This window comes from Cygnus olor, chromosome 4 (genome assembly GCF_009769625.2).
Source record: "Cygnus olor isolate bCygOlo1 chromosome 4, bCygOlo1.pri.v2, whole genome shotgun sequence".
NCBI classification, from domain to species: Eukaryota; Metazoa; Chordata; class Aves; order Anseriformes; family Anatidae; genus Cygnus; species Cygnus olor.
Window position 1 is genome coordinate 18,342,914 of NC_049172.1, and position 25,446 is coordinate 18,368,359.

At 42.7% G+C, this 25,446-nt stretch overlaps 1 protein-coding gene and 1 long non-coding RNA gene across 5 annotated transcripts in view; one reads left to right on the plus strand and one right to left on the minus strand.

The window, feature by feature from the left end:
* The window catches only part of MTUS1 (microtubule associated scaffold protein 1), a 113,165-nt gene extending 101,111 nt beyond the window's left edge, over positions 1–12,054 (minus strand). The window contains exon 1 of one of the 4 annotated variants that reach the window (XM_040556934.1): positions 11,835–12,054. The gene's annotated coding sequence lies outside the window, so the exon portion shown is untranslated. Of the gene's footprint in view, positions 1–10,676; positions 10,861–11,579; positions 11,733–11,784 lie in introns of those variants that run through there. The other 3 variants (XM_040556935.1, XM_040556936.1, XM_040556937.1) reach the window with 3 other exon arrangements.
* A 611-nt stretch (positions 12,055–12,665) lies between these two features.
* On the plus strand, positions 12,666–25,400 carry LOC121070196. Its single transcript, XR_005819945.1, has 5 exons — positions 12,666–13,163; positions 13,279–14,745; positions 16,319–16,385; positions 22,054–22,144; positions 24,994–25,400. It is a non-coding gene; the product is annotated as an uncharacterized LOC121070196 (long non-coding RNA).
* The last annotated feature ends 46 nt before the right edge of the window (positions 25,401–25,446 follow it).

Below are 25,446 nucleotides of genomic sequence, written 5' to 3' on the forward strand. Positions count from 1 at the left end.
AGGCACGCAGGTGTTTCCCCACATTGTCCTTTCACCATGCACCACGAGTCACAGCAAACACCTACCCTAGGAGACAATTTTACATTAAATAGCCTGCAGAGCAGCTTGGACAAAAGTAGTTTTAGCCTACTTGAAGATAGCCCAAGGAAAGAACAGTCATTTGGAAAAGCCATGTCACAACATGTCAAGCAATTACTCATTTTTCCCCTAGAGAAATAACAGCTCTCCCTCACCTGTTTCAAGTGACACAAACTGCAGTCTCTTTTTGTCTGCTACAGGCACTGAAAGAAGCAGACGATACTTCCAAAAAACCAAGCTGAAGACTTCCCTCCAATCCATTTAACCACATCATACCTTTACCCTAGAAGTCCATAATTTGCTGTTACACCTACTTACGGTAGCTTTTCCAGTTAATTCAGCATTACAGGAAAAGAAGAAAAAAGCTAAGTACACTAGCTATGTAAAATGTTGGGTTTTTATGTAAAATACGTTATTTTCAGCCTCTGAAATATTTCTCTCCTCAGGGTATAAAAGAATTGCAATAAGCAAACAAATAGAGTTTACCAAAGTCAATTTAAATTTGAAATTATGACAGCTGTATTAAAAAAGCCTCTACTGTAACATATTCATCATTCAAATTAAGGCATCCAAGTAGCACGTGCTGCCAACGTCTTAAACAGACAAGCCACTGGCTTTGGGCATACATAGTTGACGAGTTAAGCATTTCAGAAGAATTTCTCTTTGTGAACAAGAAGCAGGGTTTTCTCCATGTATATTTAAATCATTCAATTCCGTGACTAGGTTTTCAAGGCATAGGAAATGAAAACTATCTGAAGTCTCATACGAGGTCACAAAATTAAAGAAAACAAAAAAACAGCCTCTAATACTTCTGAAATTTTCAGTGGCATGAATCTACTCATTTAACTAGAATAATAGTAATAAGTTAACAGCTCATACACAAACAAGATAATAAATATGCTGGATAAACTAACAATTTCAATATGATTTTTTTTTCTTTTTGCTTTTAAAGCTCAATTTCCTAAATTCAACCCCAATTCCATTCAGAAGTCGATACTGCATCCAGATCTAGATGGAAGTTGGGTTTGATAAGAACTGAACTTACATATGTGACTGAGATGACACAAACAGGAATTGTTACAAGTAACTTCCTGAAATACAAAGAAAGGAACCTAAGAGATACAAAACGTAATGTGTGTACTCTTGCTGATATATAAGTATTACAATAAGTGATGCAATCATCACAGAATGGTTTGGGTTGGAAAGAACCTTAAAGCCCACCCAGTTCCAACCCCCTGCCATGGGCAGGGACACCTCCCACCAGACCAGGTTGCCCAAAGCCCCATCCAGCTTGGCCTTGAGAACTGCCAGGGATGGGGCATCCACAGTGGACCATCCTTAAAAGAACATCATTTAACTCTTTCCCCTACAGAAAGATACATGAAGATTCTTATACTATCACTGAAGAGTTTAGCAGGTGCTGACTGAATAAAATGCCTGCTCTCAGAGCAGCAAACAACCAGTCTTTAAGCTAACCCATGCTCTTTGATGACATAATCTCTACCAATGAGCTCTGTAGCATTAAAGTGCTTCCAGGTGTCAAACAGATTTGGCGAATCCAAGCCTTTTTCTGTTTTTGGAAGAACCCTGCAAAAGTTACCTGGACAGCAACGTGCTTCAGACTCCATCTGACAGAGCACACAGCAGCTCCACTACGTTACTGGTGGAAGAAAAGAATACTGGCAAAGCCAAGAAAACAACACAGAAATCAGAATGAAGTAGAGCAATAAACCACTGAGTAGGATATCCAGTTGGAAAAAGACCCCATGAACACCACAGGCACTCTCCATCCAGTTTTCCAGGGTGGTAAATCCTGCAGTTGCTCAGCTGGCACAGATGATAGAGCAGGATACTAGGATAAGCGTAACCCTGCAACAACCATGTGCTACCACCAACCCCAAAATAGCCAGTTGACGCTTGCATGTCCAGGCCATTCCTCCCTCACTGTAGTGAGCTGGCCATCCCCTCACCATTACCTTACCCTCCTGGGTCACTGCTCAAAGATGTCATTACCACTTGGTCATGACACTAAGGGTCTCCTTGAAAAGACAGGGCATTCAGATGGAGCTGCTCTTTGAGGTATGTACCCTCTTAGCCTTGAGCTGTGTGCAGATGTTTCTCCTTTATCAGCCTCCCTTCACTAACAAGAACGTCCCTCATGAGGATTAGCGCGCTTTCACTCTACTTAGCTATAGTTCAAACACTTTCAGGCAGAAGAGTCGTCACTGACCACCATGTTCCCTCAAGTTTTCTAGCTGAGGTATTCAGTATCTTATTTCTTGGCCAAAACACGGATTATCACTTTATTATGTACTTGTAAAGCACTCCAAAGTAAACTCTGACTTCTTTCTCTAGCCTGATTGGGCCTTCTCCTCTGAACCACCAGCAAATGATGTGAAGGAAGAAGCTGGTCAATCAGAAGCACATCTGTCTTCCCCTCATGGAATAGCAAGTGAAACAGCTATTTAAGTAGATTTTTATTTCATTTATAATGAAATTCTCAAATACATTCAGTCATCATAAAATTGCCTCTAACTATTGACATGGACCCCCCAAAAAGGTACTTTACACTAGTTTTAGAGTTCATGTCTTAATGTTGCTCACATGAGGACGCTTTTTGGCATTGTGCATATTTCACATCCACTTACCTAGACACCACCTCTTTAGGCCACAGAAGTCACAATATAATAACATGATGTGTTACTTCTGTGCTCGCCATTTGCAGTACTTTTCTTTTCTTTAGGATACGCAAACATGAGGTCAAGCACTTACCTGTAATGGTGGCTCAGAGCACTTCATTTCTGTACTCGAAACACAAATACCCCACAACTTAATCAGGGTAGAACAAAATACTAGCTGTCTAGGAACCTCACATATTTGTTTTATAGGCTTGAAGATAAGGGATTTATGATGATTTTGGAATTCTTAAAGTGTCGGGTTTCACATCTCTGCATGTTGAAAAATTCATGTACTTGTTTAACCTGCAGATGAGAACTGTAAAGCAAAGCAAGATGAAGACAGGGAGCTGTCTCTGCCCAGCCAGCCTTATCTCAGCATGCCTTGTACGCTGCATCATTCCCTCAAGTACAGAGAGCATCCCGTCACCAACACAGCGTGGCTGCGACCAGGCCGCTAATAGAAAATACTCGGGATGCTTGGCAGAAAACTGGGGTTTGCATCATCTGGCACAACAGCCAGGAAAAGCTCCTGGGAGGGGGATGCTTTTAGCAGAGTTCTCAGTAAACGTGAGGTCAGAATCAAAGCAGATTAGAGACGCAGTCCCGGGGTCAAAGCCCCCGCTTCTCTTCCAGGGATAGGCAACGCAGTCCTCTGGGCTAAGGTAAAGAGCATTAGAAACGTGAAGAACTTCAGTGCAACTTCTTTCGGCTTGGCCCTTCAACTTTTTCCATTTCAAGCCTTAAGTACCGAGATTCCCAAATTAAGTTTGAGCTCTACGCTTATCAAACCCTTGCTTCGCCCTGGCATTCCAGTCCAAACAAGGTAATTTTATATTTCGTTCTCTTTAACGCATTACCCAGTTTTCAAAGAGTTTTACATTGCTACATACAGATTGGTATCTTTCAGGATTATTCTTGCTAGAGTCCACACTAGCTTATTTATCCTGGATTTAGATTTACGGTCCATTCCTTTTATTTAACCTAAAGAGTTCAGTAAAAAGTTCCGATACCATCTGCAAAAATTCCCTTCCCCTCAACTAAATAGGAAAAATCGAGTCAATTGTCCCCTTTTAGGACACCCTTGTCCAGGATTAGCCTTAAATTATAGTCTTTGAAGTTACCAGATCACTGCACTACTGAGCAATTCATATTTTTTTTGGCCACGCTGGGAACGGTTTGAGTCTCGGGGTTAAGCACATGCTGTTCTACTTAAATGGCAACATGCCAAATCCGTTTAAATATTTAAACATTAACCTCACAGTTACTAGTTTGTTTAAAAAACAGGCAGCCATTATTCCAGAGAGATTAAATTCATTCTCCAGCCAGCATCCCGAGTGCAAAGGCCATTTTGCCACCCTCTGAAAATGATTTCTGGAAGAGCTGAAGAGTATGGAAAAGTTATTGGAGTGTTCGTAACAGCTTCACTGACAGACTTCAGACTTCTTTTCCTTTGAAGTGTAGATACACATTATGTGACATTTTCCCCTCTGGCTCTCTATGTTAATCTCCTGCATTTAAAAAACCTACTGTTTGGCATTAGGAAAGTCGAGAAGTTTTGAAGAATTCCACAGGCATCTTTTCTTTTGCTTATCCTACACCAAACACCAGATAGCAGACAGAAGTAACCAGCACTCTGCACGGCTAGATGTCAAACAAGGCAGATATTTTAAATCTCCCCATAATGAAAAAAATAAAAGAGTGCAAGGACTCAAACGCCCCCTTCCAAAAATAAGATAAAATAAAATAATAAAAGCAAAAGAAAAAAATGCAAGACAACCCACCACAACACTGAACTCATATCTAAGTTTAAGAAACAACTACCAAACAGCTAACACCTGAACAAGGACAGTGTTGCTATTCACCCTCTGTAATAAGTTGTATGATTACCCAGTTATTCAGTGTTATTCTGAAGCAAAAAAAAAAAAAAAAAGGTTTTGACCTTTAAAATTTCTCTGAAATGCACAGCTAGATAAGAATTGGGATAAATACAAATATTGCTTTTCTTTAAATGATTTTTTTTTTTAGGGTTAGGTGGAAAGATCAGCAAAAGACAAGCAGGGAAGAAGCCAGCAGGCTTCTTTTGGAAGTGCTTTGCAAACCCCCTTCTGCTATCTGGAGACCATGGTCTGGAGACCATTAGTCCTGGAGAGAGAAACCTGCTGTTCTACGGTGTCTTACATTTGAGAAGCATAAAACTAGTTTTACACAAAGCTACTGGCTGGCAAAATGAAACAGCTATCAAGAGCATATTGCAACTTATATACATATTTTTTCTTAGAAACCTTATTCCCTGCAATTTTTTTCACAGGACCCAAGTTGTAGGCTGCCCCTCTGCAGGAAGCTGGCGTTCGCCGTGCTGTTTATAAATAAGCAGGCGGTTCCTAATAGTAGCTTCACTCTGACATAAATGCGATATAAACAAGCTCTAAATATAACTTCTGTGGGTACTATGGAACGACCTCTACAGCACCAGCCTTCTTTTATCAATGATACGCATCCCATTATAGATTAGAGGACAAGAAGAGCGATCCCAGAGCCCACCACAGCTTCCACATTGTCTTGAGTAAGACAGCTGAACGACTGGGAATACGTGAAGGGCTGCGACACTGGAAAACAAAGGCTTCCCACTTACTTGGCACTGAAAATAACCCATTGGGGGGGGGGGGGGGAACAAAAGGAAACAAAAAACCACCCCAGGCTTACTGTATTTAGAAGACCGCTTACCTAGAGCGTACCCCACATAAGAATAAACGCTGGAGCCATGCCCACGTGCCAAGGCACGCAGCTGAAATGCCAAGCGTCCTGCCAGAGGGGCTGCTCTCGCTGCTGCCGTTCATTGCCTGCACTCCTCTCAAACCGTTCTGGGGTATGTTATGATTATACCTCGCAAGGCTCCACAGCGTTTTTCTTATGTAAAAAGTGTCTTTTTCACACGTGTGTGCTTGTGGCTACACGTTGGCATACAGGACAGCACAGTGACCTGTGGGACGTGGCACTTCAGGTGAGAGGGGACACTGCTCTATCGGCAATGGGGCACAGAGGGAGAGAAGGAAAATACTGACTGTCACGAGGCCAGGACAGGCAGAAAAAGCCACACGGGGACCCTAACTAAGATGGCAGGCATCACTGCCTAGTACTGGAAGCAGCCAGCCACTATTCCAACACAAAGAATTAAAAACCAAGCATACGCAATACCAAAGTAATGGCTAAAGCTTCAATACCCCCTTCAGTAGAGGCAGCTTTTCGCAAGACTTCAGAAGGGCTAATGATGCAGCACTCTCATCTAGGAAACTGAAGATAGCTGCTATTCAGCCATCACCTTGCAATTAAGCTGTTAAATGAACCACCATTTGAAGCCAGCTGATATTTGGAACCAGATTTACTAACCTCCTCAACGTTGAGATGCAGAGCTATGTAGAGCAGAGAAGCCTGAACAAATACTGGTTATGCCCAATACAACCATTATGAAACCTATGAGAAACTTGTGACATGAAGGGCTTGCTTTAGAGCATTTGACTTTGGAGCCCACTTACTGCAATACCAGTTATACTTGCTGGTATTGCACCAAATCCACGACACACAAACCCAAGTTCAGGGCAAGGAAAGGCAGGTAATGATGAGTCCTAACCAAATACAGGAGCAGCTCGGGTGTCTCGATTTGTCTGTTTATCTAATAAGTTAGAAGACAGCTTTCACCACATGCAATATGCATTATGAAGTGTGTGACCAGCAGCCTTTATAATCTGCTGAGAAAACTGCCAAGCTCATGAGGTTTATACCACCTGTACAAACCTCGTTGTATCCTCAATATCAGGGAGCTACAAGGGGCGAAGAAACCTCGTGCTCCACACAACCCCAGATGAGTATTAAAAGAAGCTATTCACTAGAAGAGTTTGTGCACAGCAGGAACATTTATTCTACAGCTCCAGGTTCAAGCACCCTGCAATAAGCAAGCTCCCTAACTGCTTGGCAAGCCTCTGCCATCCTTCTAGGCAGATACTGACAGTGCAGTTGCTTAAAGGCACCCGGCTGCCTAAGGCCACCAACCCATGTGGTTTGCAGAACCAGCCATTATTATCTCCTGGCATCAAGGCTCTGGTCGATTATAATATTTTAGCAAGAGACAACACCCAGACAGTTCAGTTTCATAAGAGTCAGCTGTACCGATTCCTGAACAGGTCCTAGGATCTGTTTAGGAGCACAAAACAAGGCACAGGAAACGGATGCACTGCAGGGGAGGTCTGTAGCTTTGGGACGCTTCTGTACTGAGAATGAAGAAGGGTAAGAACTCAACTAGACCAAAATATCTGAAATAAATTCCTTTAATTTAGAGAAAGCTTGCGAAGGAAGGATTCCAGCTATCCACCCGTAGATACAAACCTTGACAAAAAAAATGATCATCTGCAAGTAAGCCTCAAATAAAAAGACACTCACTGCATCCAAACAAGTGCACGGTGAGTCTTCTGGTATGTGAGGGCAGAAAGCTGCTCAAAAAGACACTGCTGGCAACAAACTCATGAAGTTGAGCTACACGTTATGTGATAAGACAGGCTGCTCTGTGAACTATAAATCATATCAGCTGTTGATTGCAGCTGCTGGATAATCTAGCAGAGGTGTGAAAAACATGAGATTTTACAAACAATAAAAAAGGTTCGTGGTCCACGCTGCTTGAAAGATGGAAGAATAAACTGTCATAGTCTGGCCTGCATCACTAAGTGAGGAATAAATCAAACATACCAAACAGTACCCTCCTTAGTGGGAAACTGCAGTAGGCGTTATTAGCTCCCACAAACTTACACACATCCAAAGTACAACTGAGCTGATACGTGCACCACACAGGCTGCCCAGGTACAAACATCTGGCAGAGAGCATACCTGAAGCAGCGAGTTGTCCAGAGAGTACTAGGTGACAGCATCAAGAAACATCAAGCTTCTACAGAAGTCTCCTGCATACCTCCAGTGCAATAAACCTATACAGTCAGCATTAAGGCTGGCCGAAGATGCCTCGCAGAAGCAAAACCAGCAGACAAGCCATGCGATTAGGTAGCATTGCAACAGCAGAGCATTACAATCAACAGGTTTCCTAGATCAGCTACGAGCTAGGCAAAGAGTAATGGTTTTAGGATCCTAGACTACCGATGAGAGGAAAGCAACACGTGGTGCACAAACCAGATGGGAGTGCTGCAACAGATCGAGCCTGCTTACAGCGCCAGGAGCCACTAAGCCAGCGCGTCCAGAGGTGGCTGCATCAAATACCTGTACGCCAGCAGTGTCAAAGGGGAGGTTCTTGCTGTCATGCAACACAGCTGAGATAGATGCGGTGGATATAGCATCAGTGGGAAACTCTTCCCATGCTTGGACTGTCAGAGTTAATGAAGAACTCACAGGACTCGAGAGCTTCAGCTGTGAGTCAGAAATAACGAGGCACACACATCATACTAGATGACTGCTCTAAGAACAACAGCCACACAAGAGCTGAATGACTGCTATCCGACAAGGTGGTCAGGAGCAGACAATGACAAGCACCCATTTTCCTCTTCTCCTGAAGTGCACAGTGACAGGATGACTTCTCAGACCAGTTTAATTTTAGAGCCAAGGGGCACCAATGCCGTGCTTTAGGCCAATTTCCTTGAAGCTCTCCATGTGCAGCATCTGAAAGAACGCAGTTGTACCAAAACCTGAAACTAAATCCAGCTATTTTAACATCAGGGAACTCAGTTAACAAAGTAACACACACAGGTTGTTCTTCCTGACCCTGTGCAGCTTATGGCCGCTGTTGGTCCAGGCAGAAGGACAAGAGCCGAGTGCACGTTCAGCAGAACCTGCAGCAGGAGCCAGTTCACCAAACCCACCGCGGGTCATGACATCTTGCCTGCCAGTGCTCTACGTGCACCAGCTTCATTTCCCTGTGAAATTCCCACGTGCTCTCTCCTGGATACGTGCTCTCTCTTGTACATGCACGGTAATGTGCATCCGCATCTACATTATGTGCAAAAATATGTTAATGCTCATTTTTAATACAGTATTTACAAACATTAAAAAAAAAAAATCACAAAACCTCTGAGTATTTGAAGACTGCTGAAAGCACATTGGCAACTTGGTATTTAGACTTCAGTAACCTGGAAGAGCTAATATGAAATTTATGATTTAAAAAAATAAGAATAAAGTCAAACAGAACAGCAGAGCCAGGGGAACCAAACTAAAGAGGAATGAAAACGGAGACTGGAGAGCTACTACGAGAGGGTGGTCGCAGACCACAGCACAGCCATACCCTAACAGCAGCTTGAGCTCTTCCTGATGCAACAACTAAACTGGATACTCACTGAAGCAGTTTGAGGTAAGTAACTTAAGTGGAGAAGTGCCAGAATAATTAAGGATTAAAGACATTCATCCCAGTGAAGGAAAAGTCAATGAAATAGAACTGGAGTTGATACAGGTGCTAGCAATGGGATAAAAAGCAAAACTGTACTGTTCAGCAGAAAGTTACGTCCCAAAGTAACATTTTAGCAATTTTTATATTTTTCAGTACCAATGTAGAGAATCAATGAAAAATCATTATTGGTACTGTTTTGTCACTTGCAGGACAAAAAAATATCAACTAGCACTTTTTTTTTTGAGTAATAAATATCATTCTGCAAAATACCCTGCCTATGCATAGTTATCTCAGTAACAACAGAAAATACAAAGGCAGTCAACAGCTTAACTTTTTCCACGCCTCTATCAGAACAACTGCTGAGTCTGAAAACATCTTCATACACGAGGTAGGAAAAGGACAAAACTCCACAGTGCAAGTATTCCCTTGAAAAAGAACTAGACTGTTCTCATAAAAGCGGGAATGTTTAAGAGAAAGTGTACAACAGCCTGATACACTTTGTAAACACTGAAGAAGCACCGAGTCTTGTTTCTCTTTTGAAAAGATACCCAGTAAAGCCAGCTAAAGAACATTAACCTCATCCAGCTTCAGCTCCACTACCGCACCGCCTGGGCGTCCCTGAAGCTTGCCAGGTAATCCCCCGAATTCACAGGATACAGTCAGCTTGAAAAGCGCTCGATTTTCCTGATTTAGCAGCAGTCAGGATACGTTGTGATAGGGAATTAAGAGAACAAAATGACCTAAAGAGAAATGGGGACTGCTGGGTAGGCAATCGTTTCAGCAATTTCTGCTTGATCAATATCCCACGTGGCACTTAGGCTCAGAGGGTACCTCAGCATCCAGCTACAAAACGTGCCCAATCATAATAGAACGGTGGCACACTTTAACATCTTATATGACTATAACATATTACGTTTTATAAAATCCCATAAATCAATCCCTTGCCGTCAGACAGCTTAAGTGCATTCTACAGTTTCTGTTACAAATCATGGTAACTATTTCTCTGGACTGCTGAGATTGTTAGCTGCTTGACACATAGCTAAGATCAATGCTAAGCCCTGCAATTTACAAAAAATAATATTTGACATTTTCCATAATAATCCAGCTCCATGAAAGAATCTTTGCTCCTCCTAAGAAAAAAAAAAAAGCCCACTTCCTTCATGTGTGATTGCAGACAAAAGTTTGCAGAAACCACAAAATGCAAGAGTTAGAAATAAGAGCCAAAACACATTTAAAGCATCATTACTTTGTCAATTTCTGACTTTGTCAAGGCCTTTACATCACATTATCACAGACTTAGTCTTACAGCTGAAATCAATACCTCAGAAGTGACTAAGCAAAACACAAAAGAATGGGGAACCAAGTTATGCATCCAATATTAAACAAATAGCAAGCCTTAATCTCAATTGCCCAGAACGATACCATGAAACCAGCCTTAAGGCGACATCCTTTAAAGGTTTAACATTTGGTCCAATCTTTTCAAAACGCACAGCGATGTTTATACTGGGTGGAAAACGACTCTAAACAAAGTTTCAGCATCAGAGTTACCTGATTATTGTTACCACTTCAGCCACAGCTCCGAGGCAGTCTGACGTAGGCAAGGAATGAGAATTCCCCGGTATTTTTAAAAAGGGACTGCATGAGTTTTAAACGCAGCCTTGTCACCGCACACGCAACTAACCTCTGTGAAAGCAGAGCTTAAGGACAAACTGCTGCTCACCCACAATAATTAGCGCCGAGGACAAGGCCGGTCCCAGGGGCTGCTATGGGGTCACGTGCGGCTGCCACTACAATGCCTCACTGTGCTGCCACGGCGCATCGCACAGGGCACAAACTATTTTTAAAGCCCATCTTGGTTAGCAGTCCCGACTGCGAACCGCATCCATACTGCGGCTCATCATCACCCCCTCCGAAAACCTCAGCGATGCAAACCGAGCAGCTCAAAGCCTTCCTGCTCCCACTGAACTGAGTTTCATCCTGTGAAAAGCCTACCTCTCCTCACAACCAGGACAGGAGATAAAGCGATTAACCACGAATACCTAGTGTCTGCGTAGCGCTGGGTTTCTTACACTAGGTAGAGCACAGGCAGCATTTTATGTTATAGGCAGCTTCAGACTGTCACCAACCTCGCAGCGTAGGAACTGGTAACTTCCTTTACCTAAGCAAAAGCTGAGCTTGTCTCCACACAGCCCTGACACCTGAGGTCCAGCCCGGCTGTGCTCCCACCCCACCGCAGGCACTGCAAACACCCGGGCACGGACCCTCGCCCAAAGCACGGACCCTCGCCCAAATTACGGCCCCTCGCCCCGTGCCTGCAGCTCGGCTCCGTGCCCTGCTTTCACCGTGAGCTGCAAACAAACGGCACCGGGCTTCAGCCGCTCCCCGTTACCCGGAAAAAAAAAATAAATAAAAACGCAAACTTGAATAAAATAGCACAGAACGGGTACTTACGCCGGCGCTCAGCCGCCACCCCCCGCCCGCTCTCAGCTCGGTTGCGCCCTCGGGAGAAGCCCGACCCGAGCTGTGCCACGCTGCGGCCGCACTTGCCGCCGGCCCCCTTGCGCGGAAGCCCGGGCTCGGCTCGGTTCGGCTCGGCGCCCCGTCCCGTCTCGTCCCGTCCCGTCCCGTCCCCTCGGAGCCCCGCACCCAACCGCACCTGCCCGGCCGCAGCCCCGCGGAGGGCCCCCCGCGCTCCGCTGCCCTCACCTGGCGCCGGGCCGCGGGGCCGGGCCGCCCCTGGGCGGTGCTACGGGCGGCGGGGCTGAGGGGAACGGGACGGGGGGGACCCGGCCGCGCAGGGGCTGGCTTGAGGCGCAGGTGGCCGGGCCGCCGCCGTCTGGCCCGGTTCTGGGTCCCCTCCTGGGGCTCGGCGGCGGGGGCGTTGCGGGCACCTTCCCCTCAGGCGGCGGCGGCGGGAGGAGCTGTGACCTTACCCCTGCCGGCTGAGGAGCCCTAGATTAAAATGACGGGCGATGACTCCAAAACCTCCTCGTGTTTGTGGTTTTTTGGTCCTTAAAACCGCGGGAGGCGGGAGACCGCGAGTGGCTGCCCCGCAGGGCCGCCGCCGCCGCCGCCTGGCCCGGAGTAAATGGTTATCCCCGGGGAGCGGCGGGCCCGGCCGGGCCAGGCCGTCTTCCCCTCGCAGGGCCCCTGCCTCGCCTCGCCTGGCTTGGCCTGGCTTGGCCTGGCCGTGTTCCCTCACGCCCAGGCATTCCTCCTGCCAGGCCCTGTCGTGCCCCATGCTCCCGGTCCCAAACGTGGAAAGCGCAGGTTGTCCTGCAAGATCAGCTGAGGGCCTGAGGGCACCATCACGTTGTTCAGCCGTGCCCAAAAGCCCAGCAGGGGCTGCCTTCATTTTCTTGGCGGTGGAAGTTGTGTGGTGCCGGACCTGCGCTGCTCTGGGTTCGTAGAATCGGAATATCCCGAGCTGGAAGGGACACGCAAGGATCATCGAGTCCAACACCTGGCTCCACACAGGTCTACCCAGAAATTCAGACCATAAGACTGAGAGCACAATCCAAACGCTTCTTAAACTCCAACAGGCTTGGTGCTGTGACTACGTCCCTGAGGAGCCTGTTCCAGTGTGCAACAACCTCCTTGGTGAACAACCTTTTGCTGATATTCAGCCTGGACCTCCCCTGTCACAGCATGACACCATTCCCTCGGGTCTATCGCTGGTCACCAGAGAGGAGAGATCGGTGCCTGCCCTCCCTCAAATAGGGGTTCTTGCAGAGTAGGTTACAAAAAGCCTATGGGCTCAATAAGTGCTATGACTTTAACTCTGCCTTTTCACACCTCGTCCTTGGTATTACTTGCTGACACTTCTTCGCGCTTAACCTCCCGGATCCAAGTGGTAGCCAGAGCCTCTGCATCCTTCCAGCCTGTGTCCTCCTGGGACTGCATCAGTCAAAATAACTGCTGCGATGTCCTGGGCCTGAAAAACCCAGCGGAAGAGGGAAGGAGAGAGAGGCCATGTCTGACAGAGCAGCTGACGGAGACCCGGGGAAGGAGTGTTGTGTCTAAACGCCACCCTGAGTAAAAAGTTGCTCTTTTATCAGAAATGATACTGTTGCTGTGAAGGACGTTGACTGGATAAACAAATCCTTCTCCCAGGATTAATAACACCACCTGTTTTGCTTGTGCCCTGCAGGTTTCAATGAGGGCAACACAGCCCTGACCCCATGGAGCTGCTTCTTGGGATTCGGCACAAAAGTGGCATCTGCAACTGGTTCTGCCCATAACTGGAGGAACAGAGGGAAAATCTTTTACTCATCTTTACAAAGCCCCAAAAGATAAGTTCTGCTATGTAACGTCCAGGATTGAGAAGCTTTCTACTGCCAGTAAGGTTGGAGATGCTTACGCAACATGTCTGGTGCACAGTGTCATAGCAGCCCTGGGGCTCATTATGTGCCCACATGGGAGTCTGTGTACAGTACAGATCTGGTGACTCCATAGGAAATGCTTTCTTGATGTCACACTAATTCCCTGACCTTCCTCTCCACCCTCCGCTACTATATACAGTTGCTGGCTATTTATATATGATGAATATGATTCAGAATTACACATGCCAGAAAGACACTGAATCTTTCAACCTAATAATTAAAAAAAGGGATATAGCATGATTGCTTTGTTCCATCACCACATGAAAGAGAACTATTTATTTTTGTTGTGGTTAGCTTAGTAGTAACAAACAAAATATTTTATTCCTATCCATGAGAAGCAATCTTGCCCATCTTTATGGGCTTCATCCAAAGTGTGCTGGAGTCAGTAGCAGTATGCATGGGCTTGGAATTAGCATGTGACTGCAGATCTAGAGAGCTGGATCAGAGCAAGAGTGCTGCCAGACTACAGGGCTGAGCATTGTACAAGACTTTGACACCCTGAGAGGGAATAATGCCTATCTTTAAGTGGGGTCCGTGCAATGTCTTCAAGTCTTAGAAGGCAAACCCTCTGGTATTGCAGCTGAAGCACTCTGTCAGGAGGCTGTTGCTGTGGCTGGACGTGTGGAGCAAGGAACATTGTGAGATTTTTGTGGTGTCATTAGATTACTGCTCATGTGAAATTGAGTGATGGATAGTTTACATAGTCAGCCTTTTAGCAAAGTTCACCGGCATGGCTCCAACTGTATGTATCGAGGCTAATCTCAATTACAACTTGAAAATGCCTCTGTCTTTGTCACTGCACGGATGGTCTGGAAAGTATCGACTGATTGCTACAGCTGAAAGCTTGTCATGTCGATCTTTATCCCACCAAAGATCACAGTGCACTCAGTGTACCATGCAACTGTTCCACCCTGATGGCTCTTTCATTTTTTCCTGTTTTTGCTGTTTGTCTAGGCCTTTCATATGATAGTAATCAAGGAAAAAATGTATTAAAAAACAAATATGAGGCTTGGATTGTTTTAAACTGAGATAATAATGAGGGAATTTGGGAACAGTTGTACTGGCATTCCTTTAAAATCTTCCCACCTTCAACTTGGCTGGAATTCAGGTAGATGATGATAGTAGAAATCAATACACAGAGGAAAAGTTTGTCAGATCCAATCAAGGAAGATTTCAAAGAAATGGCCAAGGATTCTCAATGCAAGGAAGAAGAAGAAACCAGCAAGGCCACTGAGGTCTGTATAATATACATTTTTTGCATCATTTGCTCTTGAAGGTCTCTTTCCTGGGATTCTCATCAAAAACTGTCAGAAAACAGTTGTTCTGATCAAAACCTTATGACAGCCCTTCTGTTGTTAAGTAGCCATGAAATGACTTTTGCCTCTCTTTTTTATTTTTCCTCCTCAGTTCTTCTGGTCCATTTTTTTTTTTTATAAATGTATGAGGAAGAATGAAGTATTATGTTTCTTAATGTTGAAAAAGGAGGGAAAGAAAAGAAAGAAGAGGTAAGAAAGGCCAAAGAACTTTAAAAAGGAAGAGAAATGGAGCACAGATGATAGGGGGGAAGGCACCCAACGCTACAAAGAGGAATAAAGCACGGGAAAGAATTAGAGATACCAGAGGAAGGTGTGAAGAAGGGCATAGGCTGTGTATCACAATAGATGGGAAAGGGCAGAAATGGAGTAACAGACAGTTTTGCATACTCTTGTCAAAAGGAGTTAGTCAAGATTAGGCTCCACGAGTGCCTCTGAAAGGACTGGGAAGAAAAACTATGCTGACATGGGTGCATGACTCTCTTTAATAATAGATATGATTGCAGCAGGTGTAAATACTTTGAAATGGTACCAGGTAACTTGAGTATCAATAGCAGTAAAAATGCAGCAGCACAGGATGGCTAAGTCTGTGTCCTGTTGGTATCCAGGGTAATGGATGGTTTGGGCTATGTTATTAGGGAGCTCACTTGGTTTCTGCTCCTGGCTCTTAATGGTTGATTGCTGTGTGCTTTAATACTATATGGTAATCGGCTATAAAAGCCGTCTTGTAACAGGGATTGAAATTCAAATTTCTCTGCTCCCAGCCGTGTACCTTAATCGCTGCATTGCAAAATGATGCTTTGCTTCCCTGGTCCAATGAATGTGGATTAGTTTGTCTCAGAATAACAGCTTTTCAGCCGGCACAATGAAAGGCATTCCTCCCACCTAGCCTCTGGCCTGGTGACAAAGGGAATTCCCTGGGAAGTGAGAGATAGGGACTCAATGTCATCCTCAGGACTCTCCATGTTTCTAAGCTCCACCTGCTGAGCTGCTAAGAGAGTCCCTCTCCTTCCTGCTAGCATGCTTTTGAAAGACACCAAAGTCTAAGGGCAGACCCTGCTCCAGCATAACTCAAGAATTGATTGCGTTACATGCCAGGAAGGCTGTAGTTGCAGCATCAGGGGCTGGCAACTCAGGTGCTTCTCACACTCTCTGCTAAAGATTCTGGTCCAAGGTACGGGCGCTTCTGGTGTGATGGTAGGATGTGGGGGCACCTGGCTCAGAGCTGTGGGCTAGGAAACCGGTGCCAGAACATGGGGTTCCTAACTGTTCTCCTAACGCTGCAACAGCGAGTCCTGTTGTACATGTAGTCTGTGATAAGTCTTATCTTAGCTGTGTTTGGGAGAGCATTGTGCTGTGGGTTTGTTCATCTTCAGTGGTGTGCTCACTGGTAATTCGTGGCATCGCGAGGCTGACTTCTGTCAGATAAGATTCCAGCAGGCGGGAGGTCAATGTCCTCTGTTCTGATTTTATTTATTTATTTATTTATTTTGAGGTGGGGAGAGGGCCAGTGGAGACATGTAATGAACGTCGATAACTGCATTTAGTTTCTTTGGCAAGTGGTAAGTACTGTTCCCCTTTGTTTGCTTATGCAGACTACATTTAAAGTACTGCCTAATACGAAGCAAACCTTTCTGGAGGCCAGTGCCAATTTTGGTTGAAGAAAAGTATAGCACCACAGTTGAAAGTCTTCATTATCTCCTGAGGCTCAATTACTAATGAGCATTCTTTAATTTTTGTTACCACACACTTCACATTCATATGACTTCTTTTCCACCCAAGGCCTATTTGAATAAAATTGTGTACTTCCTGCTTTGGCAACATACTAATGATGTTCATTAAAAGAAAATCATTAGGAGTAGCCCTCCTGAAAATGTTGAAAATGTTGTTGGATGGTAATTTGGGCTCGATCTTGTAATTTTAGCTGTGATTTTACCTGTAATGGCTACAAGTAAAATCATTCTCTGTAAGAATCTTGGGTATTTCTCATCCATGCTTCAGAAAATAGTCAGACTGTAGGCACACCCACAAAAAGTACTGGTGAACAGATCACAGATCTCTGTACTAAATTAATCCCTTAAGTAAAATTTTTCTTCATATGGTTTCACCAAAACAGAGTTATACTTACAAGCAGCTTTGGTGGAGAACTAGAAAATGTTGTTAAAGCTTTAAACATTAAACTAATTGTAGTTCACTTGATTCCCAAACGTAATAAAACTCTTCCTTTCCTAGGCCATTATCAGTTAGACAACCCCCTGCATTGTATGTGTTATTAATAATTTATTCCTTCCATTATTTCCAAATGCACATTAAAGAATTGGCTCATGGTTTCTAGCACAATTCTGAAGCACAACTCTGATCAGTAATTTTTGGAAATGTTGTCTCAGGGCAAATAAATTAATAAGGAAACGGGTAAATTTTATCTTCTGTGGAGTTAAGATAACAGTTTAACTACTTTATTCCTATTAGTATGTTGAGAATTCTAGATGGGAGTTGTTTTCTTCTTCCTGATACTAATGATTGATTTTGTATATTATTCTTATAGACTATTTTAATTACTTTTCTACTATTTTTTTCTAGTTAGAAACAAATGACTATTTTTCTCCCTTGCTTCTTTGGTGTCATAATCGTGAGCTTGTATAGCCTCATGCAGAGTGATGTACTGCTTTGTACCTGCCGTTGTTACCCCTTGATATTTTCCAGGTATTCTATTTCTAAGCCAACTTTTACATAAGCAAATTTATGCAAAAATACCAGATATGGCTATTTCTCTATTCTGCTTGGAAAAAAAAAAAAGATTATATAGTGAACTGGAGAGCCCAGCAAAGTGATCCTCGTAGCAGTATTTTCAATGCATATGAGTGCAATTAAGGCAACAGGAAGGGTTATTACAAAAATGGGGACGGCTAAACTTTGCAAAAGTGTGCTGGGTGGAAGGGTGGCTGCTAGGAAAGGTTAAATCATGGAGTATATGCAGAAGATGTTTGCGAGATTCATATACTGCCAGAATGTGAAGATTTCCAGTCATACTTGCCCAGTTCCTAAGAGACCAGTGATCTTTGTAGATGTCAAGAAATGATTGAACAGAAAGGAAATTAAGAATCCTGGTTTTCAGCCATGTTGAACTGGAGTTGATGGTTAAGTTACCACGAGGGCACTACCTTGATGAAATGACTCGGTCAGAGTAGAGATGTGTGAAAAAAGTGCCCAGAGATGGTAGTTGGATCTCTTTGCAGGTGGGACTGTTTGCAGTGACAAAGATAAGATGGCTGACAACGAATTCCTGTGGGAGCCATTGCAAGTTAGAGGAGAAATGGAGGAACTCTCCTAACCAGTTGCTGGTGGAGGCATCTGAGAAATAAGAGAAGGAGTGGGAGATGATCTAACTATTAGAAACAGTAAACAAGGAGCAGAGACGTTAGTTTGGAGTGCAGAATGACAAGCAGCCAGCACCACATATTGTTACTTTTTTTCTGTCATTGATCATTCCTTTGTGTTTCTGTTATTGTTTGTTTGTTTGTTTGTTTTTCCATTTAAAGAAAACGCCTTTTCTTCCAGAAGTCCTCCTTAAGATCTTTCTGTTCAAGGAACCTATCAGTGGGAAAGCAAATGAAGTAGAAACCAAGGTGAAGATAAAATTCCAAGAATACGGTTGCACAGACCTACCTGAAACTGTTTCTTGCCAGGAGCAGGTGTTCTGAGCCTCTGAGGGCTATGCCTCTGCACCAGTTCTCAGATATACTTGCCTTCAGCTGTATGAACAGTGGTTAACAGGGAGCTGCAGAAGAATTATTTGTGCCAAGACTTTTTTAAGAAAAGCTATTACAAAGAATACACAACCTGCTTCTTTTCCTACTTTTCAGTTGTTTGATCACTAGCTCAGTATGGATTTAACGTTTTGAAGAAACGATTCCATTCTTACCCACAGCGAGTCAGCTGTTTAAATGGTGCTGAAAATTACTTGCTTTGGTGACTTTCCTATGATTAAGAAACAAATATTGCTATTGCAGCATCTCCCTGATGTGAGGCTTGGAAGTGAGATTTAGGTTAGCAGGGTTTAGCAAGTATCATTTGCACTGTGGCAACTGTGGACATGGGGATGAACAGGCTCTTAGCCAGCAGCAAAGACATGGTGACGTGACTTGTTCTGACAGGAGGGAAGGCTAAGCTAACTTGCCCATTTTGCCTATAGCAAAACCAAAGTAATACATGCTGACAATTTCTGCAGGTCAGCTGATGCATAAGCTGTTAATATGCACTAACTTGATGGTACTTCCGAGCTCACAAGACAGTTTAGTGTGCCGCACACACACACCTCTCTTTGCTTAGGCCATGCTCTATCAGTAATGGGATTTTTCTTGTCTTTTTTTCTTGTCTTTTGTCTTCTGTGGGTTTCAGATCTCTATGTATGCAAATATGTGTTGCATTAGACACACAACTCCTTGATATTGCCAGTTATGCCAAGATTCATAGTAGCAGGAATAGTCCTATTTAGAATTATTTACACCGTATGTAACAGGACAGAAACAACAGAGTAATGGGAGTAACTGTCATAAAAGTTGTTAATTACAAACAGAGACTTGCCCCAACAAAATAGAGAGCAAAAGCTTGAAACCAGTTCTATGTGGCAACAAGATATCCCCATCTGAGCCTGAATGAGAGAGGAGGCAACGGAATAACTCTGCGAGGAAGCTGCACTGCAGCAGCCTTTGACAGGATTCAGCACTGCTTGCTCAAAAGGGAGCTGTTAAAGGTGAAAAGCCAGACAATTGGAGAATGAAAACCTTTCCTCTTCTCTTTCCCCATCCTCTCTAACATGGACGGATGAATTCCAGTGTTAATGAAGGGACAGCATGTGCTTTTGATTTTGCGAGGGAAACTGAATGCTGTTCTGGACGTATGAAAGGTTGCTGTATATACAATAAAAGATTGGGGGAAAATGAGCAAAGAAAACACAAAATAAGCCTTTTGTGGATGTCATTTTAAAGAAATGGTATGCATCCAATGGGAGCAAGAAAATAAATGTAATTTTAAGATTTTTTCTTTCCTGGGTAGTAAGACAAGCCAAAAGAAGAAAATGAGAAAACACATATGGATGGAATCTAGAGTGAAAATAGTCCAATGGGAGAAAAAAATACTTTTTTTTTTTTTTATTTGTACTTATTGTGTTTTAGTCCATGTTTTCCTTGCAGCATGGATCACTTAGAGGTCTTACATGAATTCATGTCTGAACCAATCCCTAGTTTCCTTAGAACAGGTTTGATGAAGTATTATTTTTGCTCCACATTTCAATACTTGTTCTAATTAACCAAAGAAACATTGCTAGGGAAAAAAACAAAGCCTACCAACCAAACAAACAAAAAGCCACCTTAATTGCAACAGCCTGGAAGACTGTTGCTCTTGGTGCGGTTTTAATGGCTGGACAGGCCTCACATTAAAAAAATTTAGTCCTGTCTAGGATTTCCCTTCAAGCCACTTGACTTTCCAAAATGGGCAAGGCTTACTGTTGAATCAGGTGCATCTGAAATAAAAAAGAATATTATCTTGTTGGAAATTTGCAGGTGAATGAGAAAGGTATTGCATGTATTATGTTTATACAGCACTCTTCACCTGAGATACAGTAGGATTTCTTTATGAAATTGTGGTATTGGTATTTCATACCATAAAGACAGTGCAAATAAATGAAGTTTTAAATAAGCTAGATAAATTTTGAAGTAATATTTTAGGCATATGTTATTTTTGGCTATTGTGCTGATTCAGGGATTAATTGGAAGCATAATGAACTGTAACAAAAGAAAAGTCTAGCATGAAGTTATAAAACATTGACATTGTCTGGGCAGTCTATTTCTTTGTTTTCACTTCAGTTCCTTTTTCTGATAGCCCAGTAGTCCTGGACAGTAGGAGGAAAAAATAAGTTGTAGTAGGAATGAAATGTTAGTTTATTCATGGCTAACTACTTGTTTTCCCTTAGCTGAACTTAAGGCTAGCATATAGGTTAGCCACCAGGATGCCAGATATCAGAATCTTCTGAAGGCAGAAGTCAGTTTACTTGCAAAAGGGATTACAAAAACATGCACGTTTTCTATTGTGACGGGCTTCCGAGTCACAGCTGGAATGTGCAGTGGAGAAGTATTCATCCCTGCTGTCCCACATGGCGCCCTCCTTAACCACAATCTCTTGCTCAGCCTCCTATTAGTGGGTATTTGTCAGTTTTTGTACTTTTCCACAGTCTGAAATGCACTCCGGAGCAACAAACAGCATTTTCTAAGCCCCTATGTACTACTAGAATTCTCTAAGGAATCCTTGTATGTATGACTTTTTTTCCTACTTTGTGTGTATCATAGGAGACTGACTCTGAAATACCATACTGTGCACATCGACTTCTACTTCTGGATTTCATTTGCCATTTACAGTGAGCAGCTTGCAATGTGCTTTAAACGGCTCTACCAGGCACCGCTCACATTAGGGGTTACTGATCCTCTCTCTCTGTGAATATTGATATAATGGATGGTGGTGCCAGCTTCAGCTGATTACTTCCTGCTCTCTAGTTCTGCTGTCTCCGTGGAAGCTGAAGCTGCAGACTTCCTTAATTAATCATACTGGTCTGGAAATTGAAGACAATAAGGCCTAAGTATAGTGGAGTCTTCTGCTATAGTCAGCACTTTTTTACTTTAAATACACGGTTTGGATGTAAGCTATCAGTGGTAATTTTCAGCGAGAACTCTGGGCGTTTTAAATATACCCTGAAATACTTGCACACTGCACCTTTTCCCAGAGACTGAATTCTTCTTTCCACAAAGAGCTTCCCAAACTGAGGCATTCTGCTGCCTTAAACCAGAATGCAGGCTGTGCACAAAACCCTTAACAATCTGTATTGTATATCATCAAGGAAATGCTGCTAGCAAGGTTTTATTCAAGTGAAAAACCTGAGGATTCCTGATCATCACAAGGATCAGACATAACCAGTAGCCTAACCTCGTAACAGGATTAAACTTAGTCCTTGAATTACATCTTTCTTCAGGAGGTTTCAAGGTGCTCTGTAAAACAGCCAAACTGTATTTTTCTCCTATATGAGGAGAGATTATCAAAGGGCTCAGTGACTTGCTATGTGGTACAACAAAAATCAGAGATGGCGGGGACAAACATTCATTCTCACTCTTATAGCTGCATTTTGAATTTTAGGTTTCATTTCTTCATTTCATGCATTTAGTTTTTTATTCTTCTTCATAGTAAGAAAATGACATCAATGGATCAGAATGGTTCCATTTTTTTCCTCTGCCTTCCAAAATGTGTACGTCCCAGAGAAGGGGTTTTAATTTTGGTAAGATGTTCTCCTCCCACTTTGGTTGGGCTCCTCGATGGTAAACCACACAGTGAAATAAACAGTACTGCAGTATTTTTTTCTTTCAGACAGTAATACAGCGTTAAAGTGCTTAAAACACTTATTTTTGTCAAATAATCTAAGAAACACATTTCTCACTGAAGATTTATGTCACAACATTTCCAAGAGGCAGCCTGCTGAAACTTGTTTTTAGTGATTAAGCATAAATACAGCCCAATGAAGGCTTTCTCTCGTATCACATCGGAGTTGCTTGCATTTAAATTAGTGGGTCAGCAAGACAGGACAGTGGAACCTTTTATTAGCAGCTGACTTCTCTCGAGTCTCATTTTACATTTTTGGTTCCAACACTATTCAGCTGAAAGGAGATACTGTAGGTAAAATAAAGGAGGTGAATAACAGAGACAAGGCAGCTGCCAGACATCAGCTTCCACCAAGTTCTTCAAAAATATCAGTATTCTCAGTGATAGTATAAAGAATCATAATGCAGCACGTTTCCTTGTGAAACAGGTAGTCTTTTGTGTTCACTAATAAGAGCTTTTCATAAGCAAAGTCAATGAAACAGAGTTCAGTTTTTTTGTTTGTTTGTTTTTTTGTTTTTCTTTAAGCTGACTTAGGTGAGGGGGATTACTATTGAGTAAGAAATAATGGCAAACATCCATATAAATTATATTTCACCTGCTGAAATCTTTGTGGTAGTGCTGTTCCCTAAGGAAGTCCATATTTTCCCTAAAACCACTTTGTGATGTAAAAAGACCTCACGAGTAAATTTGGTAACACTTATTCTGTCAGGATGTTGGACAACCTGATGCTCATTCATTGGCCTTTAGTGATGGCATTCTTTGAAAAGCTGGAGATTGAAATTCCTCTTGAATTTTGTTTGCAAAGGTACAAATGACAGAGACCTTGTGCGATGTACGTAGAGAACATATAGCCTGTTATAGCCTTATATACACCAACAAGTAAGTCAGAGATGTTATGTTCCTTTCTTTTTAGCACTTTCCAGCTCTAGCTGGACATAAGTGAACATCTTTTGTCTGGTAACACGGGAGAAGGTTGTTGATCATTAGTATATTATGAATTGCAGAGCACGTACAAACTTACAGGGCTACATTCCCTATAGAATGATATATAATGAATATGTCTTACAATTCTGTAATGAGAATGTAGAATACTAGAAAGGGTTTGTTGTTAAAGCTGTGTTTTCTTTGGGATACAATGTAAATGATCTGCTGGAGGAGCAGATGACAGGGCTAATTCATCCCTAGTGTAACTTCACTGGACTCAGTTGATTTGCATGGGATTAGTTCTGTTCATTCCTTTGTAAAAAAAAAATAAAGTTGAGGATTATGTAACTGGGAATGTGTCCAGTATGTAATGTTTTAATGTGTATTTTCTCGTTAGTATCTTAAATATGAAACTTTTATGCCAGATTTAGAGGCTCAAGTGCTTTCATTTACCATTGGGGAGTTAGAGAAAAATAAAGTAGAATTTAAAGTTATTGTCGTGAACTGCAAATATTAATTAATTTTTTCCCCACATTGTATAAACATTAAAAGGAAGCCCTTCCCTTCCTTCACTACTCTAGAACTTTTTGCTTGGACATTTTAAGTTACGAGTGACTTGTGTTCTTCCAGATGGGTTTGATTTTTCTTTTTTTCTCTTTTTCTGTCCTGAGTCAGAGAGGCAGTGAAACCACCTCAGAAGCTGTTAAGTCTCTTATTAGGAAGAGGCAGTAAGAGGAATAGATGAGAACTGTGCTGAGATCTTTAATTAATCATGCTGCATAGCAGATGTAAAGAGGACTCAGTGACAGAGGACTGGAACAATTTGAATGAGAGTTATTTCAAAAAATTACATGTGATATTTAAAATGAGTCATTTAAAATTATTAGTAAAAGAAAAGGAAATGCATAAAATCCCCTTTATCACAAGATAGAATGTTTGTACATCTTGCAAGTGTTAATAATTCAAACTTAAATACTAGCGTATTGGGCAAGACTTGCAAGACTTTCTAGAAATTACATGCAGCAGGAACTTTACATATGCTGTACACTGATGTACCACATCAATCATTTCAGGGAGGGTGCTTTTACCAGACGGGTGTATGGCATTTCGGTAGGAGGTGGACTTGTTGCTCTCCCCATAGTGAATCCGCTGTGGCACGGGCACTTTCACTTTATCCTGCTGATGCCACAAATGTTCACAAGATCTCAGTTTTCTGCTCATGCGGAACACTCAAATGCACCATTTGTGTTATGATAGAAATATGGGATTCACTCCAGTATAGTACCTTTGAACTTTGGGGTAGTTGAGATGTGAAAAATAGAAAGAGATCCTATCAGGGAAGAGCAGAAGGGGAGTCATAGGAGGAATACAGTAGTGCAGATACATTCATTCAGGCACTGTTTGGAACTTGCAGGTTTTTTCTGCTTGCTAATCAGCAGAAGATGTTAACCACTTTGTAATAGGAGTCTTTCTAAATTACAGAGACCACAATTTAGCTGCCTGAAAGTGACATACTTACAGATAACTAGATTCTGTGAATTTCCATATGGTTTTGGTAACCTTAGGAACTCATGTATGATTTAAAAGTGATTTAAAGACTATGTTCATTTCAACATTTTGTGCTTGTTTTCTGCGACTTAATTATTTACATAACTTAACAAGGGGAAATGTTTGCACTAGTTTACAAATGCGATATTGCCTGAGAAAATACAACAAGTACAGAGCACCATCTAGTGCAGGATATCCCTAACATAAAAGTCTTTCTGCTCGTATGTCACTTGACTGTGTTTATCTAATTTAATTTGAACATTTCTCATGTTGTAGAAAGAGCCAGCCCAGTGGCTCCTGTGGCAGTATATATTTACTTGGGACCTTCAGCTCAGGACATCACAGCTGGAAGCACAGAAATTCAGGTAATCATTTGTGAGAAATGTGTACTTGTAAGAGGAAGTTGTTTATCTTCCTGCCCAGAGTGCTGGGTGATACACTCATTACAATAACACAGTCCAATCTAGCTATAAACCACGTTGGACATTAATTCTCTCACCAGATTTAGAGATCTAACTGCCATTTTAAGTGACTTGAGTGCACCATTTAGCTCCTCAAAGCCTTTGCTCAGCTTCCGCAGAGCCTCAGCTAGCCAGGTTCCTTTAGCTGAGCATTCAGCGGTTGTGTATGCAAATCATGACTAACGGGTGAGATTAAAGATCTGATTGTCATTAAGAAATGAAGAAATGAAGGAAGCTGAGATTCTGTAGGAGACAGGAAAAAGACTTA